Source organism: Schistocerca gregaria, chromosome 7 (genome assembly GCF_023897955.1).
Source record: "Schistocerca gregaria isolate iqSchGreg1 chromosome 7, iqSchGreg1.2, whole genome shotgun sequence".
Taxonomy (NCBI): Eukaryota; Metazoa; Arthropoda; class Insecta; order Orthoptera; family Acrididae; genus Schistocerca; species Schistocerca gregaria.
In genome coordinates, this window is record NC_064926.1 from 298,361,303 (window position 1) to 298,381,838 (window position 20,536).

Consider the following 20,536-nt stretch of genomic DNA (forward strand, 5'->3'; position numbering starts at 1 on the left):
ATCTGCGTGTATGCAGAGGAGACTCGTGCAACTCCCCAGTGCCGAACACTTAGGTGGCGGCGCTTCGCTGGGAGGTGACGCCGAGGTCGAAGCGCACTATGGAACCGTCGCCGCAGTTGATCGAGGCGCCTTCGGACCCCACTGAAGAAGCAATGCCTCCGACCGACCTACAATACCTGAAATTACAGGTGGTGCTGAAAGAGGATAACAGCATCACAACAGGTATGGAAGGTGAAGCGGAACGGCCCCAGGGCGTTGTGGCGACGGCGAGAACGCAGGTGATGCAAGATTCGCCAACACCAGAGGCCGAGGTTAGGGCCCACAAACAACGCTCGCCAAAGCGCCGCAAGAAGCGCCGACTAAACTCTGCGGAGACGCTCCCTTCTCTTCTTGGGAGCCCAGATGAGTCTAACACTATGGACCTGTCTGACTTGGAACCACAAGCTTCGGATGTCGCTGACCATATGGATTCGGACAGTGAAAAGATGTCATGTCGTTCAGACGACGCATCCGCTCAGGGGCCTGCTACCCCTTCTGCGGTGCAGCCTAAAGCTGCGAAAGAACAACAGATGTCACACATCAATGCCCCACAGGAAAATTTGAAGCACCCCAATAATATCAGCTGGTATGACCAGGACGACGAAATCACCGATGCGGACCATTCTACTGGTGGGGACTCGCATCCGTCCGCATCTCAGGAAACCTAATGCCGCAGGGACTCGTCCGTCGGGCGACCCTCTGCGGATGTGCAAAGGGACTATCGACTCGGTGAAACTTTGTCATTTTAACATCATGTGGAGATGACCGCTACTCGACCCCAGGCGTACAGAATAGGGACAGTGAATGTAAATACCATTAGATCGCCTGTGAATCAGCAGTTATTTAGGGACATGATATACGCGTTGGTTGTGGATATACTGATGGTGCAGGAAATTTACATTCCTGAGTTCCAGGATACATCTCCTACACCTCGCCGCACTCAACCAACGACAGTGGAACGGCGATATTGGTCCGGGACGGGATTCCGGTTCGCGACCCGGCTTAACTACCTTCGGCACGAGGACTGGCGATCACTGTTAATGGGATTTGCATTCTCAATGTTTATTCCCCTTCCGGCACAGACAACAGACGGGCGCGTGCGAGATATTATTCGGAAGAGATTGTGCCCTTGTTTACCGGCAGATTCGATCATTTCATTATAGGTGGTGACTTCAGTTGTGTTTTAGCCCAAAAAGACCAGACTCCACATTACAATACCTGTCGTGATTTGCATGTGCTATGCCGGGATCTGGAGTTAAGCGACACCTGGGATATGATTCATAGGAACCGTGAAGGATATACTTCTTATACCAGTCACTCGGCGAGCAGACTTCGGTTGGCCTACAGGATAAGGTGGTCGACGCGGAACGATGGCCTGCGGCATTTATTGATCATATGGCCTACATTTGTACCATATCACTCCCTAGGCAAAGTATGTGGAGCAGCCGCGGGACATGGAAGCTCAATTCATCACTTTTGATGGACCCCGAATGTCGTCAGAGAGTCGAGGAGGTATGGGTTCACATGTCAACGACGTCTACCAACATATATCTCCGTGCTTCAATGGTGGCTCGAGTGTACTAAGCCGGCAATAAGAAGAGCTCTCATGCAGTATGGTCGGGATAAGAGGAGATGGCAAAGAGACACTCTTGATTATTATTACACCATGCTTCGTGAGCTGTCCTTCCAGGTGCCGTCTGCAGAACATCATGCGGAAGTTCATCGTGTCAAGGCACAAATCCTATCGATCACGCGACGACGACTGCGTGGCATCCCAATACGGGCAAGATGTCTCGACACCGTCACTGGGGAACGTACCTCGATGTACCTGTGTCGCGGGAACATAAACGTTACCGGCGAGCTTTGGTAACAGTGCTCCACGGTTTACATGCCCGTCAACTGACAACACAACAGGACATTACAAATGAATTTTTAGAGCATTTCCGACACCTCTATGCCGGTACACCGACGGACCGTCTGGTGGGGGAAAGATACTGCAACATCTGAAAATGACACTGACAGAGACGGATAAGGCTGCGCTTATGGAGCCACTCACAGAAGACGATATAAAGGTGGCACTCACAAAAGGAGCGGCCCATAAATCACCAGGGCCAGATGGGATTACGCTAGAGTTTCATCGAGAATTCGTGGACATGATGATGCCACAGTTGGTGTCGACGTACAATGAGGCGATGCGTCCGGACATGCGCCTACTGTCGGATTTTGTGACGGGCTTTCTTCTTCCCATCCCGAAGATGGCTGGGAGTCGAAGTGTTAATCAATATCGGCCTCTAACTATGCTAAACACCGATTATAAAATCTTTGCAAGAATACTACCGTCTCGTCTCAAGCTGGCGATATCCAGGACAATATCCCCTGATCAGGCTTGCCTAGTGGTGCGAAGCAACATCTCCTCGGCGCTAAGTGAATACCGTGACGTTATCGCCCTTGCGGAAACGTGTAAAATGCGTACAGCGATGATATCTGTGGACTTCGATCATGCGTTCGACAGGATAAACCACGACTTCTTGGCGTCAGTCATGAGCCGAATGGCTATTCCACCTGTTTTCATCTCCATCATTATGAGGCTAATACGAGGGGCTACATCGAAGGTGATTGTAAACAGTCGGGAAGCGGGCTCGATTCCTATTAACAGCTCAGTCCGACAAGGGTGCCCACTCTCCATGACGCTGTTTGCGATAGCGCTTGAAACTGCTGATGTGTGTTATGAGGCGCTCACTTACCGGGATAGCGCTTAATGAGACCTCTTTCGTCTGTCGCGCATATGCGGATGACCTGATCCTCCTTGTCAGATCAGGACATGAAGTGCGTCAGGCTGTTGAACATCTAGACTCTTACAGGACGGCGGCAGGCAGTGTCGTTAACATGACGAAATCCAAAATTATGCACATTGGACGGGGTCTGGAAGACGTACCGGGACCGTTTCAGACGGTGGAATCGCTGAGATGTCTGGGGATTACATTTACCCGTTCAGTACGGTGGTCAGCGGTGGGGAGTCCTAGGCGGCTTCTGCAGAATGTTCGTCTGACGATACGCAACAACTCACTGAGTGCCTTTGACATGATCCAACGTGTGGCATACACCAACGTTCACATAGCGTCACGACTGCCCCATTTAGCGCAGATCCTACCAATACCGAAGGGTATTGCAGACCGCCTCATGGCTGCCTTTGGTTACTATGTTAGTACTGGGATGTTATTTAAGATCAAATATGATATGTTAACGCTACAGTTCCGGAACGGTAGCCTCAACCTCAAAAACGTGCGAAACAAAGCTCTGGCGCTTTACATGAGAGCGATGATACGAAATTGGCAACAAAGAAAGCATACCATAACGTCAGCTCTGATAGAAGTACTTGTTCCGCCTTCGTACGAACCCCCTATTGCGGTGGGCAATATTTCGCCTTCTCTTGCACAATTTGCCTCATTTCTTGTTGATTACAGTTATGTTCGTCTGAAAGTACCTTCGACGAGAATACCCACGACTCGGGAGATTTATAGATGCTTGATGTATCACCATGGCCGCAACATAATGGATTTCAAATATCCGTCGAGAACGTAGAACCACATTTGGTGTGCAGTGCATACTCCATTACTGTCAACAGCAGCGAGATCGATGTGGTATATTCTTATAAACCGTAAACTTGTGACCTGGAGTCGATTACATACAATTCATATGGTCGATTCTCCTCTTTGCACAAACTGTGGACTGTTAGGAATGAAAGAACATGGTTTAGTGCGTGGCGCATCGAGGGACGTCTGGATGCTGACGCGTCTAATACTGGGCTTCCTTCGGCGCACTAACTACACATAAATCACATCGGATGTACTTTTTCTACAGGACAAGACCTTTTTCCCCAACGAAAGACGTATGCGGTCAATTGGATCGCTGGACATGCGACGAAATATTTGTATTCGTACGATATTAAGTCCGTGATGGATTATTGGATGTATTTACAAGAACAACACGAGCTCATACGGAGGCATACGAAATACAGGACTTACTTTTCCAATTTTTTTAGGAAGTGTTTTTCACAATCCGCCCGACAGCTGGGGTGCCCCAGAACTGAGAAGACTCTTGCAGCAGAACGACTAGAGACAGTATTGCACGGTTCAATTATATTGGCAGATAGCACAATGAGAAGAAAACTGGCCCCTACCTGTTAGCGCAAAAAAAAAAAAAAAAAAAAAGCACACGCACAACGATGGTAAACACCGAAACCGCATCAGATAATGGTCCTTCGAATGGTCGACGTAGGAGAAATACATACCGCCCAGACTGGCAGAAATGGTCAAGATTATATGGCTTTCTGCCAGGTTTATGATGCGACACCGCGTGCTGCAGGGATTGTGATGCATATGATAACTTCATTTACACTCCCGCCCGTGACTAGGATTGACATTTACTTTATTCCTGTTACACACAAAAATGAAAAAAAAGAGGGTGGCCTTTGCGTTGATTTTATGGTTTCCAAAATTCTTTTTGCTGTCTCGATACTTTTCTTATCCCTAGGACAGCACAATTAAAAAAATGAGATTACAAAAAAGAAGATGGTAGAGCACTTGCCCGCGAAAGGCAAAGTTTTAATCTGCCAGGAAGTTTCATATCAGCGCACACTCCGCTGCAAAGTGAAAATCTCATTCTATTGAAGCTTAATTTGCCTTATTTTAAGATCGTAAATATTAAGTGTAGCATGCTGCGTAATATTCTACATCTTGGTGACCTACCCTTCTCTGAAGTCAACGTGAATTTTCCCTCGTGTATCTAGACTAATAGGTTTTTATATCCTAGATCTGCCTTCCACCGTACTTGTTAACGAACTTGCTAGCGTGAGGCTACCTTCTTTACATCAAAAGGCCACTCCTGGGTCGCTGAGAGGGTAGCGCTAGACAGTTCGCACATCTGCGATTTAGAAGGGACATCTAGACTTGGAGCGAGACGCCTTGTTGCGTGCAATAATTCCAGAGGAACTCCGTCTGCGCATTGTGTCTGTTGCAACTGGTCCATACAAGTAACTGGCAAAGTTACGTTGTTGTTCATTGTGGTTGAAAACTAGCCTTGGGCGCTTAATGTTTCATGCCGTAACTGGAACTTAGTTCTGTCTCACATTCCAAGAAGTTGCTCACTGTACTATTTGATGTTCTTGCATCTGGTTATTATTGTGTTCATTAATAGTTTAACGCGCATAGACTGCCCTCAATTACACGTGTGCTGTTCTGACTCCTATTTCTCTAAGGCAATGTTATTGATAAATATTAATTATTTTTCTCATTGAGGTCCAGTAACTTTTTTTAAAAGTATGTAATTTTTATTCAGATAGTTGTGCTTATGAGACTGGTTCCCCGTAGTAAATGAATTTTATATTTTTGTAAAGAAAAAATTTCTTGTACAATTTCATTCTATTCTTTAGCCAACCTGTGAACCTAGATTTTGATGTTATTAATTAGAGCCACATCACACGGTCTTAAGACTGACAAAGCAAATTCTGGAATAGTTGATGCCTTAAAGTAACTTCCCTTTTATTGAATAATTGATTAACTTGTTGTTTTTGAATGTTTACAATAAATATATATTTATGTTTGGAACTAAACCAACGATGCTGTTGAACTACCATTGAGTGTTTTCCTAGAAATTCCTCGGTGCATAATTTGCCCACTTCAAAGGTAAAAGTCAACGCCCCCCTTCCCCCCTCCCCCGACCCCCTCCCCCCCTTCCCCCTTCCCCCTTTCCCCCCTTCCCCCCTTCCCCCCTTCCGCCTTTCCCCCCTTCCCCCCTTCCCCCTTTCCCCCCTTCCCGCCTCCCCCCCCCCCAAGAGCTGCTTCGGTTAACCAGACACATTGTACCAACTTTGATTGTTAAATTTTATGTGATATTTATAAAATATGGAAAAGAACGAGGAACCACGATATGTTAAGAAACTGAAAATCAAAATAAATTTCCAAAAAATAGCTACTTAAGTAGTCAATTAAAAAACCATATTATACAAAGTTTTTTAATCGCTAAAAATGTCCAATTTTCGTATGACCTTATTTGATTGTTTAGTTATCTCTTAAAAAACATACATCGTGATCATCATTTAAATTACTTTAACAATATACACGGTTCACTCACATTAATGCGATCACCTGTAAAAAGCCTGAATAGCTATGTTTTGCAGAGCTGACGTGCAGGAAGAGAATCACTGACTATATGGAACTTGTCGACAGCTTTGTAGAGCCACACAGACACCAGTACCTTGGCCTGCTTTATTAGGCTTCCCGCCTGAGGATCCATAATGCGAACAGCCCGAACGAGATGGTCCTACAAACTCTGGGTTCAAATCTGTAGGTGTGGGGGGTCTCTGCTGTCTAGGGGCGTACATAAAATTAGCTTCTTGCTCTTTGAACCACACATACACTGTGGGCTGTGTGACACGTCGCATCGTCTTGTGAGTAGAAGCCATCGTGCTAAAGAAAAAGCAAACTGCATTCATGGATGGGGCAACCGCCTTGCCGCAGTGGGTACACCAGTTCCCGATAGATCACCGGTGGCTTGCACTTGGATGGGTGACCATCCGGGCCGCCATGAGCTGTTGCCATTTTTCGGGGTGGACTCAGCCTCGTGGTGCCAACGGAGGAGCTACTCAACCTAATAGTAGCGGCTCCGAGCAGAGAAAACCATTGTAACGGCCGGGAGAGTGGTGTGCTGATCCCAAGCCCCTCCTACCCGCATCCTTAGCTGAGGATGATGCAGCGGTCAGATGATCCCGATGGGCCACTTGTGGCCTGAAGACGGAGTGCAGTTAAATGTAGGGGTGGACATGGATACTTTGTGGAGGGTCCACTTGTACGTGGAGCCAGATTTTGTAATATATTTCATGAGAAATATCATGAAATGGTTATCACATGTAGAACCACTGTACCAAAAATGTTGCCTGAGTGGCATAATCGATTGTAAGTAGGGGCGTGTAGAGCGCAGTAGTAGTTGCCATTGTATTCTGTTCTTCAAGCTAGTGGTTAACTATGAGAATTTAGCTGTTGGCTTATGGACGCAGCATCATACTATTTCGTAAGATAATTAAATTTTGTATGTTTAGTTTTAAGTATGCAGTAACGCAATGTGGATTTTGCTAATTCTAACAGTACCATCTCTTGAATATAGGAACCAAGTATCTTCCATCATATTTAATGTATAGGTTGATTAGATATGCCCAATTTATAATATTTTGTGTATTTTGTAATCCTGATACAGTTAAGTTAAATTTTGGAATCTCTTTTGTCAGACGACGTCAGACCTTTTTTCATGTAACAATCCAAGTATTGTTAACTACGACGATAAGTGAGAATTGTAGAACAGTTGAGAAGTTCACTGATTTTGAAGTTAACGTGGGATGTTTCATATTAGACTTTGTGAAGGAGGAACTTTATTTTGAATACAATTGTCGAACTGAAGAATTCGGTCTTAGCATATCCTATTATCAGTACCTCATCGTCAACCATTGTCCGCAGCTGTTTCTCGACCGGCATTGCACTTCCCTGAGCCAAGTTTGAATATTTTGTGTGCCTACCGTGGAGAGAACAGAATATCAGGATTACATCCGTTGCGACTCAAGAGCTAAGGAAAACGTATTTCATTGTTTATTTTCATAGGGAATTTTATCAGTTTATTGCACAGGGCCATAGAACTCTGTGCTCAAGGGACTGAGTAAATTTCAGAGGTATTGATTTCATTACAGGCATTACATACTGGTTTTCCAGATTAAGTTGTTTAATTTTTCTTTGGATTACAATAAAACTGCTTAACCACACCATTTGCTCAACAACACAGCACACAGTAAATCTAGATAACATAAAGTTATTTTTAAAGAACATTACAACTTTTGTTGATTCACTGTGCAATCCAGAAGGTCGAGATAACTCAAAGAATTCGAGAAACCATTTCCCAGCCCATAACGCTTCTTCCTACGGCCTCGAGCCTCAGAAGAATGATGTAGCGTCACAGATGCCCCCTCGAGCCTCCGAATAATGATGTAGGGTAATGCATGACAAGGGCCATTTGTCCGAAGGAGCATAAAGCCTGATGCTTCTAAAAAGGTCACCTGTCATCACACAGTGGACGTCCAGTTATGGTACTGGCATCCAATTCCAGCCTTCGTCTCCGAAGAGAAGGAGATGGATAGAGAGATGGGGAGGGAAGAGTGGGACGTGGAAACGAAAGAGAAGGAGATGACAACAGAGAAGGGAAGGAGGAAATTGACAGATGGAGGAGCGCGAGATGGATAGAGGGGTAAGGAGAACATTGACAGAGGGAGAAGGAGTGCATGGAAAGAGAGAGGGGTAGGAGGAGATTGAAAGAGAGAGAGAGAGAGGAGGAAGGAGGAGACGACATAATTGATTATAATAAATACATACTCGGTCAACGAGGGGTACTCATCTAGTGTATGAAATAATTAATTTCAAGCATGTGAGCAACAACAAGCTTAGGAAAGGTTGGATATTACGCTTGACGTTTATAAGAGGTTATTAAGTGTTCTCATTATGAAATAGTTTAATTTGTGCTCCAGTTTAAGCGAAAGCCAGTTCTTCATGCATGCCACTGTTTATGACGTCATATCGTCTGATCTATACTCGTTAAATTAAATAATTTTGCAGGTACATTCGGCGATATATTTAAATACTGTCTGCAAATAGTATTGCAAATAGAATTTGTAGCAAAGAAGTAATAAATTAAAACACAGTGCCTGATGGGAACGTTTGAATGCATGAAGAGGAAAAAGCGATAAACTTTTTCCTTGCATGATTTTGACGGGGAGGAGGATAGTGTCAGCCAGACAAGGTTTCGTAAAACTTGTGTGTAAAGTTTGTGTTTCAATTTTTTAATTCGTTCATTAACTACGCGAAACAACGAAAATGATTTGTTGTGGTTCCTGAAAGCCATTAGGTAGGCATCCTGTCAAAGCTACAGGGCAGTTTAGTAATATAATTGGCACAAGCTGTACATCTTCGAGCAGTATCCAAGGATGAGTCGATCGAGTGTACCTAATAGATCTGTTGCACTTCTCCTACATTAGCTACACCTTTGTTTCGAACCTTTTTTCTCTTTCATGACCTTTAAGTGCTAATTTTATATTTATGAACGCTTAATCCAAGTTACGAATCAGCGTACGACTTGGAAGTCTCATCAGGAACTAATTACTGACATAGTATTTGTGCAGATTACTTTCACGTTGTACTTCATTACAGATAATTGCATAAACAGCAAAAATTCTCACGTTACTATTTACAATGTCTCGCAGATCATTAACACACATTATAAAGAGCACTTCCCTGGGCTACACTTGAAGTTACTTCTGCACCTGTCAATGACGTCTCATACTACATAAAATCTTAACAAGAAATTAGGGATCCACTCAGATATTTCGCTTGGTATCTCATGTGATTAGACTTTCGTTGTCGTTGGTGAGGTACTGACAAGTAAACCTTCCTAAGGGATATACATCGATTTTGGTCGCCTTTGAACGTGCTGTAGTGCAGAATAAAATCAGACATTTTTTTTTGTATGTGCCTATATGGCCGTTAATGGGTGAACCAGTCTCTTGAAAATAAAATCAGTTTAACATTTCTTAGTAAATACCGTCGAAAAGGCAACAGATATATAAAAAAACTCCAAACAGAAGTTCGATAGTTTTTAATATAGGATACAACAGTGAATACAGATTTGTCCAAAAAGACATTTTTTCCGAAGTACACTCCTCCTCAACTACTTTCTTTTCCATTTAGACATTGCTACAGAGAATTATTAATACCTAATTCAGTCGTTTATGATGAAGTGGTATTCTAAAGACGCCTCTGTCAGAACTAAGCCAGAAATATTTCTATATCGCTGTACGCGCAGCCAATGTGTGTCCGCATAATTATCAATCATCATGTTAGGTTGCTTCGTAACTCTTTCCCAGATAAATATATTTTAAACGTATATTCTCCAAGCATTGTTCTGTACATGTATTTCCTTTCAATTTTATGAAATATACAATCGTGTGTTTTATTTGCCTTTTCTTCTTACATTTCGTGTAATTTCTATATTTTCAGGTTGCGACCTTTTCACATTTAATTACTTTTTATTTGAAACTGTTTCTACATTACTGATGTAACATTATTTTAAATCTGTACAGTAATGAGAAAGGCGCAGAATTATTTGTTTAAGAAAAATGCTGGATGCCCTCTGATTTAGAGATATTCCAAGCTTAGTTATGAAAAAATACGTCTTTGGAATACCACTTCATCACATATAATTTAATTAGCGATGGTATACGTTTGCTATTAGCCAACCGTTGTAACGAAAAACAAAAGAGAGTTAAGAAGGGGGGGGGGTGTTCGAGAAAAAGGCTGTTTCAACAAATCTGGATGCACCATTGCAACGTACATTTCAGACCATTGAACTTTTATTTGAGGTGCTTTTCATTCTTGTTATGGTTTCACCCGTATTGCTTCAGAAAAATTAAATCAAATTTTTTCAACGTGTTGTTTTACTCTCTTAACGGCCGTATGAGTACTTATGATAAAACTGTGTCTCTTATTTTGTTCTAGACTACAACATCAATCAAAATCGAAGTGTATTCCTTGTGTAGGTTTACTTTTAAGTCAAAAAGTGCAACATTTACTGCCTTGACACATGACATTCAAAATGTCAGTTAAGAAAATTGGAAGTTGGTTTTTACGGGACTGATGTTGTCGTAATCCATTCTTCTTGGTGCCGGTGTGGTCAGGCCGTTCGAATAATGTCTGAGCTCAGTTTATAGCCTAATATTCTATGATAGATGGGTGTCCTTGATACTGAAAGGTAGTTTAATGGAATACTTATGATACCCTTGTTGTAGACGAGGGTGACCTGTGTATTCTACAGTTACTGGGCTCACTTTCTTACTCTAAAATTTTGTACAGAATCCGATATTGATTACACCAGGCCGTGTGACTCATGAAGTTTTTATGATTTCGACTGTTTCTGAACGCATTCACACATTAGTGCCAACGTCACTTATATTTGCAAGCGTGAGAGAATTAAACGGGGACAGCATATCTATCCAAAAAACATAACCAGTCACGTTTTGTTTGCTTGGTTACCATTAGTTACATTGTCTGCGTCATTAATAAGACTCTGATCACAAGACTTTTGTGCCACTGGCGTCATTTGCACATGACCAGAATTAATTTTGGTTCTGAGATGTGTCTTTCGATGTCATTCTGTTATGGTAGTGGTTGAAGGCTTCAAGTACTGTCATTGCCATGACCAAATAGGTTTCATTTAGCATATCACTACAGACAGCAAAATGTTTTATTTTAAACTTATTGGCTCGCAGTGCTTATTTAATAAGAATTCATTACTGTGAATTCATACAATGAGGGGTTTGTTTTTCAAATAGTCCTTTAATCATCATCTCCAGTGTCTCTACATATCCCTGTCCAGAGGAAATGTATCAGTTTCCTCCTTGAGATGCTAGGGTATTGCCTCTTTATCTAGTTTATTGATCGTATAAATCTTCCTAATTGTTCTATTCGCCCTTTGTCCTGTGGTAATTGTTATTGCTACATGATCACTTGCACCAGTTTCATTACGGATACACACAATTCATCCCGTACTGCCGTTTCCATGTCATACGCCCTCCTAACTATTGAGGACAGTATGACACTAAATGTGAGAAGGAGCAATTGTTTATTGTTTAATTGTGCTATTTTAAAATGTCTGACAAAATTACTTGTCCCACCAGGTCTGAGCTCCATAGTGTAATATGGTTTCCTAATGCAAAAATCCCGTCTAAGGCAATTTACAGACAGATAAGCGAAGTTTATCGGCATGTGTTCGATGAAGGTTCCGCTCTAGAACTGTGCATCGTATTTAATGGCGGACGTTCGAATATTCACGATAAAGAGCGATTAATCCGAACTTCAGCTGTAGCTGACGAACTGAAAACAAGGACTGGAGAAAAAAATTCACCTCGATAGACGTTTCACTGAACTTGTGTTTTCCTGAAGTTTCACGTTCAGTTGTTTGTCAGCGTTTTAGTGATGATTTGTGTTAAACAAATGTTTATGACAGATGGAGCCTTCGACTTCTGACAGACGAATGTAAAAAACATAGAACAGGAGTTTCGCTGACATTTCTCGCTGTGCGTGACAACATTGGTTAAGAATTTTTTTAATCACAATGAATGAAATGACAGTCTGGGTTTCGCATAAAAGCACAGACAAAAAGTGTCATTTGTGAAATGGCATGATTAAAGATCCGCAATGAAAGTGAAACAAATTCTTAGCGCCAAACAAATTATGGTGACAGTATATTTTGTTCGAATGGGCGTCCTGTTACCAACTTTAGGCCGTCGAGAGGAGACATCGTAAATGCAGCGTCCTCTTGACGCACCCATCACTGACTACGCCAGTAATTTAAGTGGGAAGATTTGTACGTAGTGCAGGCTTGGCCCCAAGTAATTATTATATTTTTTACATACTGAAGGTGAAAGGGTACAGTACCGCCCGACATTGAAAATGTGTACAACATTCTTCGTTATTCTTGTCAGAACAACACATTTTTTGTAATAATAACTCAATTTCACTTAATACACCGAAGCCGGATACGAGTGTAGGAAAGAATGACAATTTATTTATTTAATTGATCACATGTGCACTCCCACAAAACAAATCCCTACATCCAATTTGGTGAGATCTGCGAAATGAATGAATGTATGGTCGTCTGCTAACCACAGACAGTGAACGTGCAATATATGATCATCTTTGAGACGGTCCTTTGGTCACCTTTGGTGGAACCAAAGAGATGAAATTTACCTGAGCTTTGAGCGCCTGAAATGTGGCGGACCAGTACGGTAGCATGGTGCTCCCCTACCTTGGCGGAGGTGCGAGATCGGCCATGTTTTAGCACTCTGCCGCTGGATCTAGTGTTGGTAAGACCTGTCTTGGGTGTGCTCCGTAAAGACAAAAGAGTGGAGACATGGTATGCATGTGAGATACTTAAGAGTAGTTTGGAATAATAATTTCTCTATTTCAGGAACTGTAGCGTTAAATAATTACGAGACCGTAAGATAGAGAGTCACCAATGTAAAGCCATGCCCTCTGGGCGGAAATTCTCATGTGTAATTGTTTTAGAAAAATTTAATGGTGTGTTTAGGTTATAGAATTTATCGGAATAAAAAAGATAGACAAAAGAAAAAGATTGGTGGCCTTTTCCTTCGAATAGTATGTTGTCATGATATCCATAATTTATATCCATAATTTATAATGTGTGTACCATTCATATTCAGTTCGATGGCCACGTGTTGTTCAAAGCCGTTGGGTGAGAAAGAAAATGTGGTATTGCCAGTGCGTAGTGAACAGTTAGAGTTGTGTAAATTACTAACAGTCAGATGTGCGTAATATTCAAACTGGAGAATAATTTGTAACTTAATTGTGAGTACTAGAGCTCATGTTACTTGATAAATAAGAATGAATCCACTCGCTTGGCAGACCATTCATCTTACAGGCCTGACTGCTTGATGCCACAGTATGGGCAAAGCATGTGGGTGCCTCTCAAACGATTTGTATTCATCCTTAGACAAGTTGTAGGAAAATCCATTCAATACAAAGCTCCAGCTAACTTTTGTTTTATTGACTTACAGCTGCCTTTCAATAGGTTTCAGTTAACAGATGAGGCGAACCTGCTCTATCATCGGTATATTCCCTAAAGCTCAATAAAAACAGTTTAATACATTCCAACAACTAAAGGCAGGCGAAAATAGATGAACAGGTGTATAGCAGTTAATAGTGATACTTGACAGTGTGGCTCTCTGAGTATAGTCGTGAACGATGTGATAAAGGTTTTGACTCATAGTGGTTATGGTAGAAAAATAAATAAAAATCACCTACAATGCTGACGATGCGGTTCTCCTATCAAGCAGCGAAGACAACCTGCAGAAACGTTTGCACGCGACAGACGCTCAATAAATGCTACACTTTTTTTTCTAAGGGTAGGTTTGCTTTATTCAGGATTCCAATGCAATCTTCGGGCTACAAAACCCAATTTTTCATCTTCATTCAATGCGACGGCCGTACACGTCCGTGCTGGGATGCCCCGTATACCCGAAAATGTCGACCGCGGAGCCAAGCCTTGCTTCATCAATATACTCCCCTTCATCCACGTACTGCTTCCGCGGAGTGCATCCTTCATTGGGCCTCACGGATGGAAGTCAGAAGGTGAGAGATCCGGGTTGTAGAGTGGATTAGGAAGAGCTGTCCAATGAAGATTTGTAAGCTCCTCTCGCGTCCGCAGACTTGCGTTGTCATGCAGAAGGAGTAGTTCGTTTGCAGTTTTGTTGCGACGAACATGCTGATGTCATTTATTAAAACTTTACAACGACTCACCGTGGTTTTTTTCACCGCAAGGTCTTCGTAGACAATATGCAAGCGGCTATGAATACCTGTGATGCCTTGGTTTCCCGCCAAAAGGAACTTAATGACAGCTGTCTGCTTGGAACCCACGTCAGTTACAGACACCATTTTGAAGGCTATGTATAGTTGCGCCATCAGTCGGAACTTATGAAGTTATAGGGACTGAAGCGAGAATATTCCACAACAAATTCCTCAATTTTTCTACCTAAATTGGCCGAGAAAAAAAAAGTTGCATTATTTAATGAATGCCCCTCGTATTCAGAGGCTGTGGATCCTCAAAGAAATGTCCAATTGTTCAAGTAGATCCAGTTTCCTACCTTCATGTTATGTATGCAGAACTGCGAGATCTTCAACAATTTCCCGTACCGGACAGTGGGTTTCATGAATCTACGTGGCTACGGCTGACTTCTCGAAATAGTTAATCAGTAAAGAGTCCCTATATTCATTGAACCTTAACTTAAAGGGTCTACCAGTTTGGTCTGTGAAGTTCGCATTACAGGTATCATACTGAATTTTTTACATACCAGACCTCTCATATCCTCGACTTCACGTTACAAACCGTTCATATTTTTCCTCTTAAATACGGCACTGATTTAAAACGTTTTAAATATATTAGCCAGTTGCTGAAAAGAATACCAAAGTATGAAACTGTGACCCTGTTAATTATTCCGTACTGTAATCTCCCTTACATTCTGGTGATATTTCTTGTGTATTAATTTGTTCATAGTGCTTTCGTGATAACCCTGATTACAGCTCTGGTTGCATGTTTTGTGAAGTTTTGCTCAGTCATTCTGTTTTGCGTATTCTTCTACACTTCTGCTTATTAGACAACGAATCCAGAGAGGTTCTGGATATTCTGATGACAAGAGTTACATTATATTAATATTTCTGTATGTCCGTGCATGTGACCGAAGGTCTGCGACACTTCGATAGTTCACTCGTGTAAGAAAATGAAAGACCCACAGGCGTCTAAGGGGGTTAACACCACCCGTATAAACGAAACATCAGTGGCCAACATCTATAATTGGTTTTCGCAGACCGTGATGTTGTCTCTCCAACCATCAATTATCAGCTCGTGGCCCTCATGTTGTCAGTTTGCTGAATAATCTGAAGGCATGGCTACCATCTTCCTTCATAATACGAGGGTCACTCTTAAAGAAATGCACACTATTTTTGTAAAAATACAGTTTTCATTCGGCATGTGTGAAAGTTTTACAGTGTGTAGATAAATCCTTACCACTTGTTTAAAACTTAGATCAACCTGTTCCCGTGAGTGGCGCCGTCACAGCACGTCTTCAAGATGGATGCTACACTTTACGTTCGTCAGAAGAAACGTACTGTCATAGAATTCCTGTGCTGTGAAAACGATATAGTGGGAAGCATCCACAAGAGGTTCGAAAAGGTATATGGAGATGCTGCTGTCGATCGCAGTACAGTGGGCAAGCAGGTTACGTGATGAAAGAGGGCATGGCAATATTGAGGATTGTCCTCGCAGCGGCAGGCCTCGTACTGCACACACTCCAGACAATGTGCAGAGAGTTAGCTAATCGGAGATTGCTGGCAAACGTGTCACAGTGAAAGAATTGCCACGCTACTTTGGGATAGGGGGACGAAGTGTTTGCAGAATACTGAAAGTGTCGACGTTAAAAAAGGTTTGTGCCAGGTCGGTTCTCATGGTGTTGACAGTGCCTCACGAAGAAACAAGAAAAACGGTATGCAGCAAACTTTGGTAACAGTACAAGAAGGTGGAGATGAATTTCGTGGAAGAATTGTGACAGGTGATCAGACATGGCTCCATCATTTTTCACCAGAGACGAAGAGACAATCAGTGGAGTAGCATGAATCAAATTCACCCAAGAGAAAAGTATTCAAAACCACACCTTCTGCTGAAAAAGTTATGGCTATGGTGTTTTTAGATTCCGAAGGACTCTTCCTTGTGGATATCATGCCAAGTGGAACCACAATAAATTCTGATGTATATGTGACGACACTGAAGAAACTTCAAGCTCGACTGAGTCGTGTTCGACCACATCGGCAAAAGCAGGATGTTTTGTTGTTGCACGACAATGCACCGCCACATGTCAGTCAAAAAATCATGGAAGCGATCACAAAACTCGGATGGACAACACTGAAACACCCGCCTTACAGTCCTCACCTGCCTCCATGTGACTATTATCTCTTTGGGAAACTGAAAGACTCTCCTCGTGGAACAAAGTTTGAAGATGATGACTCCCTTGTGCACTCTGCCAAACAGTGTCTCCAACAGGTTGGTCCAGAATTTTCCCGTGCGGATATACAGGCGCTGGTTCCAAAATGGCGTAAGGCAGTTTAGAGGGATGGAAATTATGTGGAGAAATGAAACTATTGTTCCTAAAGGATGTATCCACACACTGTAAAACTTTCATATGTGTTGAATAAAAGATGGATTTAAAAAAAATAGTGTGCATTTCTTTTGGAATCACCCCCGTATATCTATCGAGAAATTTGCGGTTTACCATACTTCTTCTCACGCTTCAGATTGAAGAAGGGGAAAAAATAAATTACTGAAGTTGTAAAAAAATGTAATGGCTTACAATATGGAACAGAATTCATCGTGGAGTAGTAGTAAAATTATAATCTCCAATTTCTCAGTCTAAATACACTTCTGGAAATTGAAATAAGAATACCGTGAATTCATTGTCCCAGGAAGGGGAAACTTTATTGACACATTCCTGGGGTCATATACATCACATGATCACACTGACAGAATCACAGGCATATAGACACAGGCAACAGAGCATGCACAATGTCGGCACTAGTACAGTGTATATCCACCTTTCGCAGCAATGCAGGCTGCTATTCTCCCATGGAGACGATCGTAGAGATGCTGGATGTAGTCCTGTGGAACGGCTTGCCATGCCATATCCACCTGGCGCCTCAGTTGGACCAGCGTTCGTGCTGGACGTGCAGACAGCGTGAGACGACGCTTCATCCAGTCCCAAACATGCTCAATGGGGGATAGATCCGGAGATCTTGCTGGCCAGAGTAGTTGACTTACACCTTCTAGAGCACGTTGGGTGGCACGGGATACATGCGGACGTGCATTGTCCTGTTGGAACAGCAAGATCCCTTGCCGGTCTAGGAATGGTAGAACGATGGGTTCGATGACGGTTTGGATGTACCGTGCACTATTCAGTGTCCCCTCGACGATCACCAGAGGTGTACGGCCAGTGTAGGAGATCGCTCCCCACACCATGATGCCGGGTGTTGGACCTGTGTACCTCGGTCGTATGCAGTCCTGATTGTGGAGCTCACCTGCACGGCGCCAAACACGCATACGACCATCATTGGCACCAAGGCAGAAGCGACTCTCATCGCTGAAGACGACACGTCTCCATTCGTCCCTCCATTCACGCCTGTCGCGACACCACTGGAGGCGGGCTGCACGATGTTGGGGAGTGAGCGGAAGACGGCCTAACGGTGTGCGGGACCGTAGCCCAGCTTCATGGAGACGGTTGCGAATGGTCCTCGCCGATACCCCAGGAGCGACAGTGTCCCTAATTTGCTGGGAAGTGGCGGTGCGGTCCCCTACGGCACTGCGTAGGATCCTACGGTCTTGGCGTGCATCCGTGCGTCGCTGTGGTCCGGTCCCAGGTCGACGGGCACGTGCACCTTCCGCCGACCACTGGCGACAACATCGATGTACTGTGGACCTCACGCCCCACGTGTTGAGCAATTCGGCGGTACGTCCACCCGGACTCCAGCATGCCCACTATACGCCCTCGCTCGAAGGCCGTCAACTGCACATACGGTTCACGTCCACGCTGTCGCGGCATGCTACCAGTGTTAAAGACTGCGATGGAGCTCCGTATGCCACGGCAAACTGGCTGACACTGACGGCGGCGGTGCACAAATGCTGCGCAGCTAGCGCCATTCGACGGCCAACACCGCGGTTCCTGGTGTGTCCGGTGTGCCGTGCGTGTGATCATTGCTTGTACAGCCCTCTCGCAGTGTCCGGAGCAAGTATGGTGGGTCTGACACACCGGTGTCAATGTGTTTTTTTTCCATTTACCGGAGTGTACTATGCAGCAGAATAGAAGATATACCTTCAAAGCATTAAGAAAAGTGACAACACATGTTTTGATTCGCAGTAACTTGGGCCATTCTAATAGCAACAACCTCTCTGCCTTTCGCTCTCTAACAGAACTAATATTTAAAGTCCCTATGAATAAGCAATACAGAATGACTGAGACGAATATCACAAAAGACTTAGCCAGAGCTAATGGTCTTCACAAAATCACTCCTATTAAATTAATGCAAGTGAAAAAGAGCACCAATATAAAATGGAATGCTGAAAGGAAAACTTAGACTGGGGCATGTTCCAGTAAGCGTTCTTGGAAAGTGGCTAACGTTTTCGTATCTTTTAAAGTCGAGCTATAGTTAAGACCAGCAACACGCTGTGATTTAAGCTAAGGGTCATTATTTGTAATATGACGTTGGTAGATACTTGAGACCTAGTATTTACAATATTCAACGTAACACCTGCAATGCGAATATCTTAGGCCAAACTGATAGGTCGTTTAAATTGAGGTACTTTTTTTTTTTGAGTCGTTAGTCTTCTGAATGGTGTGGTACAGCCTTCCCAAGAATTCACCTTCTATGTCAAACTCTTCATCTCAGAGTAGGACTTGCAACCTACGTCCTTAATTGTCTGCTGGAAGAATTCATATCTCTATCTTTCCCTACAGTTTTTACCCTCTGTAGCTCCCTGTAGTACCATGGAAGTTACTCCTTCAAGTCTTATCAGGTGTTCTATCATCCTGTCCCTTCTTCTCGTCAATATTTTCGACGTATTTCTTTCCTCGCTGATTCTGCGTCAACCATCCTCATTCCTTATCGTACCAGCACACTTAATATTCAACGTTCTTTTGTAGCACCACATCTGAAATGCGTCGCCTCTCTGCTGTTCCGGTTTTCCCCTCTGTCTGTGCTGAAAACGTATATTCTCAGAAATTTCTTCCTCCTATTAATACCTATGTTTGATACTAGCAACTTTCTCTTGGCCACGAATATCCTATTTGCCAGTACTAGTTTGCCCTTTATGTCCCCATTTCTCCGTCCGTCATGGATTACATTGCAACGTAGATACTAGAATTCCTCGTATAAGACTCCTTTGTGATCCCATATTGTGATGTTGATTTACTCGCTGTTTTAATTTCTGCTACTTATCGTTAGTTTCGCCTTTGTTCGCTTTATTCTAAATCCATTTATTGTGTGCGGTTGCATCTGCCTGTGCCTTTCATCGATAGTCCGGAGGAGTCATATGTGGTTTTTTTTTTTTTTTTTTTTTTTTTTTTTTTTTTTTTTTTTTTTTTTGTTCGTCCGCTTGGGATTTTGCGCTGGACCAGAGACTCGCGATAAATGCAAGTCAAGAAAAGGGCAGTACCGTAGAGTACTCTTCTCCTGTGTGAACACGAAATTTAAAACTTTTAAAACTTGCGCTTCAGTTTTGCTATCTTCAGTCGCCATACCCGACAGGTCAAAGAGTGACGGGGTAGAAGCCTTAGACCTGCTCAGCGGTTTTGCATAAGACCAGAATTAGAATTTTCTCGGCTTCTCTGCTAGATCTTTTTCAAGGTATGACGGTTGTGGTTGTTGTATGCTTCGTGCACAGATCTATTCACAGATACACGATCTCTGCTGACCTACGCCTGTCGTCGTTTATGCGTTCTACTTAGACCCAGAACTTCCTCGGCAAACTACTTTTACAGAAGCTTTGTAAATGTTTAGGATATTGTAAGTATTTTGCGACTTTACAGTATACCGTTAGCTTTCTGTTCTTCAGGGATACTCCTAGTTATACATCATGTTTGTTATTTGCGGTTCGCTTTTGATTTCATGTTTACATTTACGAAGAGTCCACTTGCGTCACTCCTGTGTTTGTCAGTGGCACCTCGCTTTCAGCAAGACACACAGGCTCTGAATACTTATGGCTGTTATTGTGAAGCTGCCAATACGCATGAAAAACATATTCCGTTCCATTCTCTTTTTTTGTTTTCGTTTCAAGTGGATGTAAATCTGAAGAA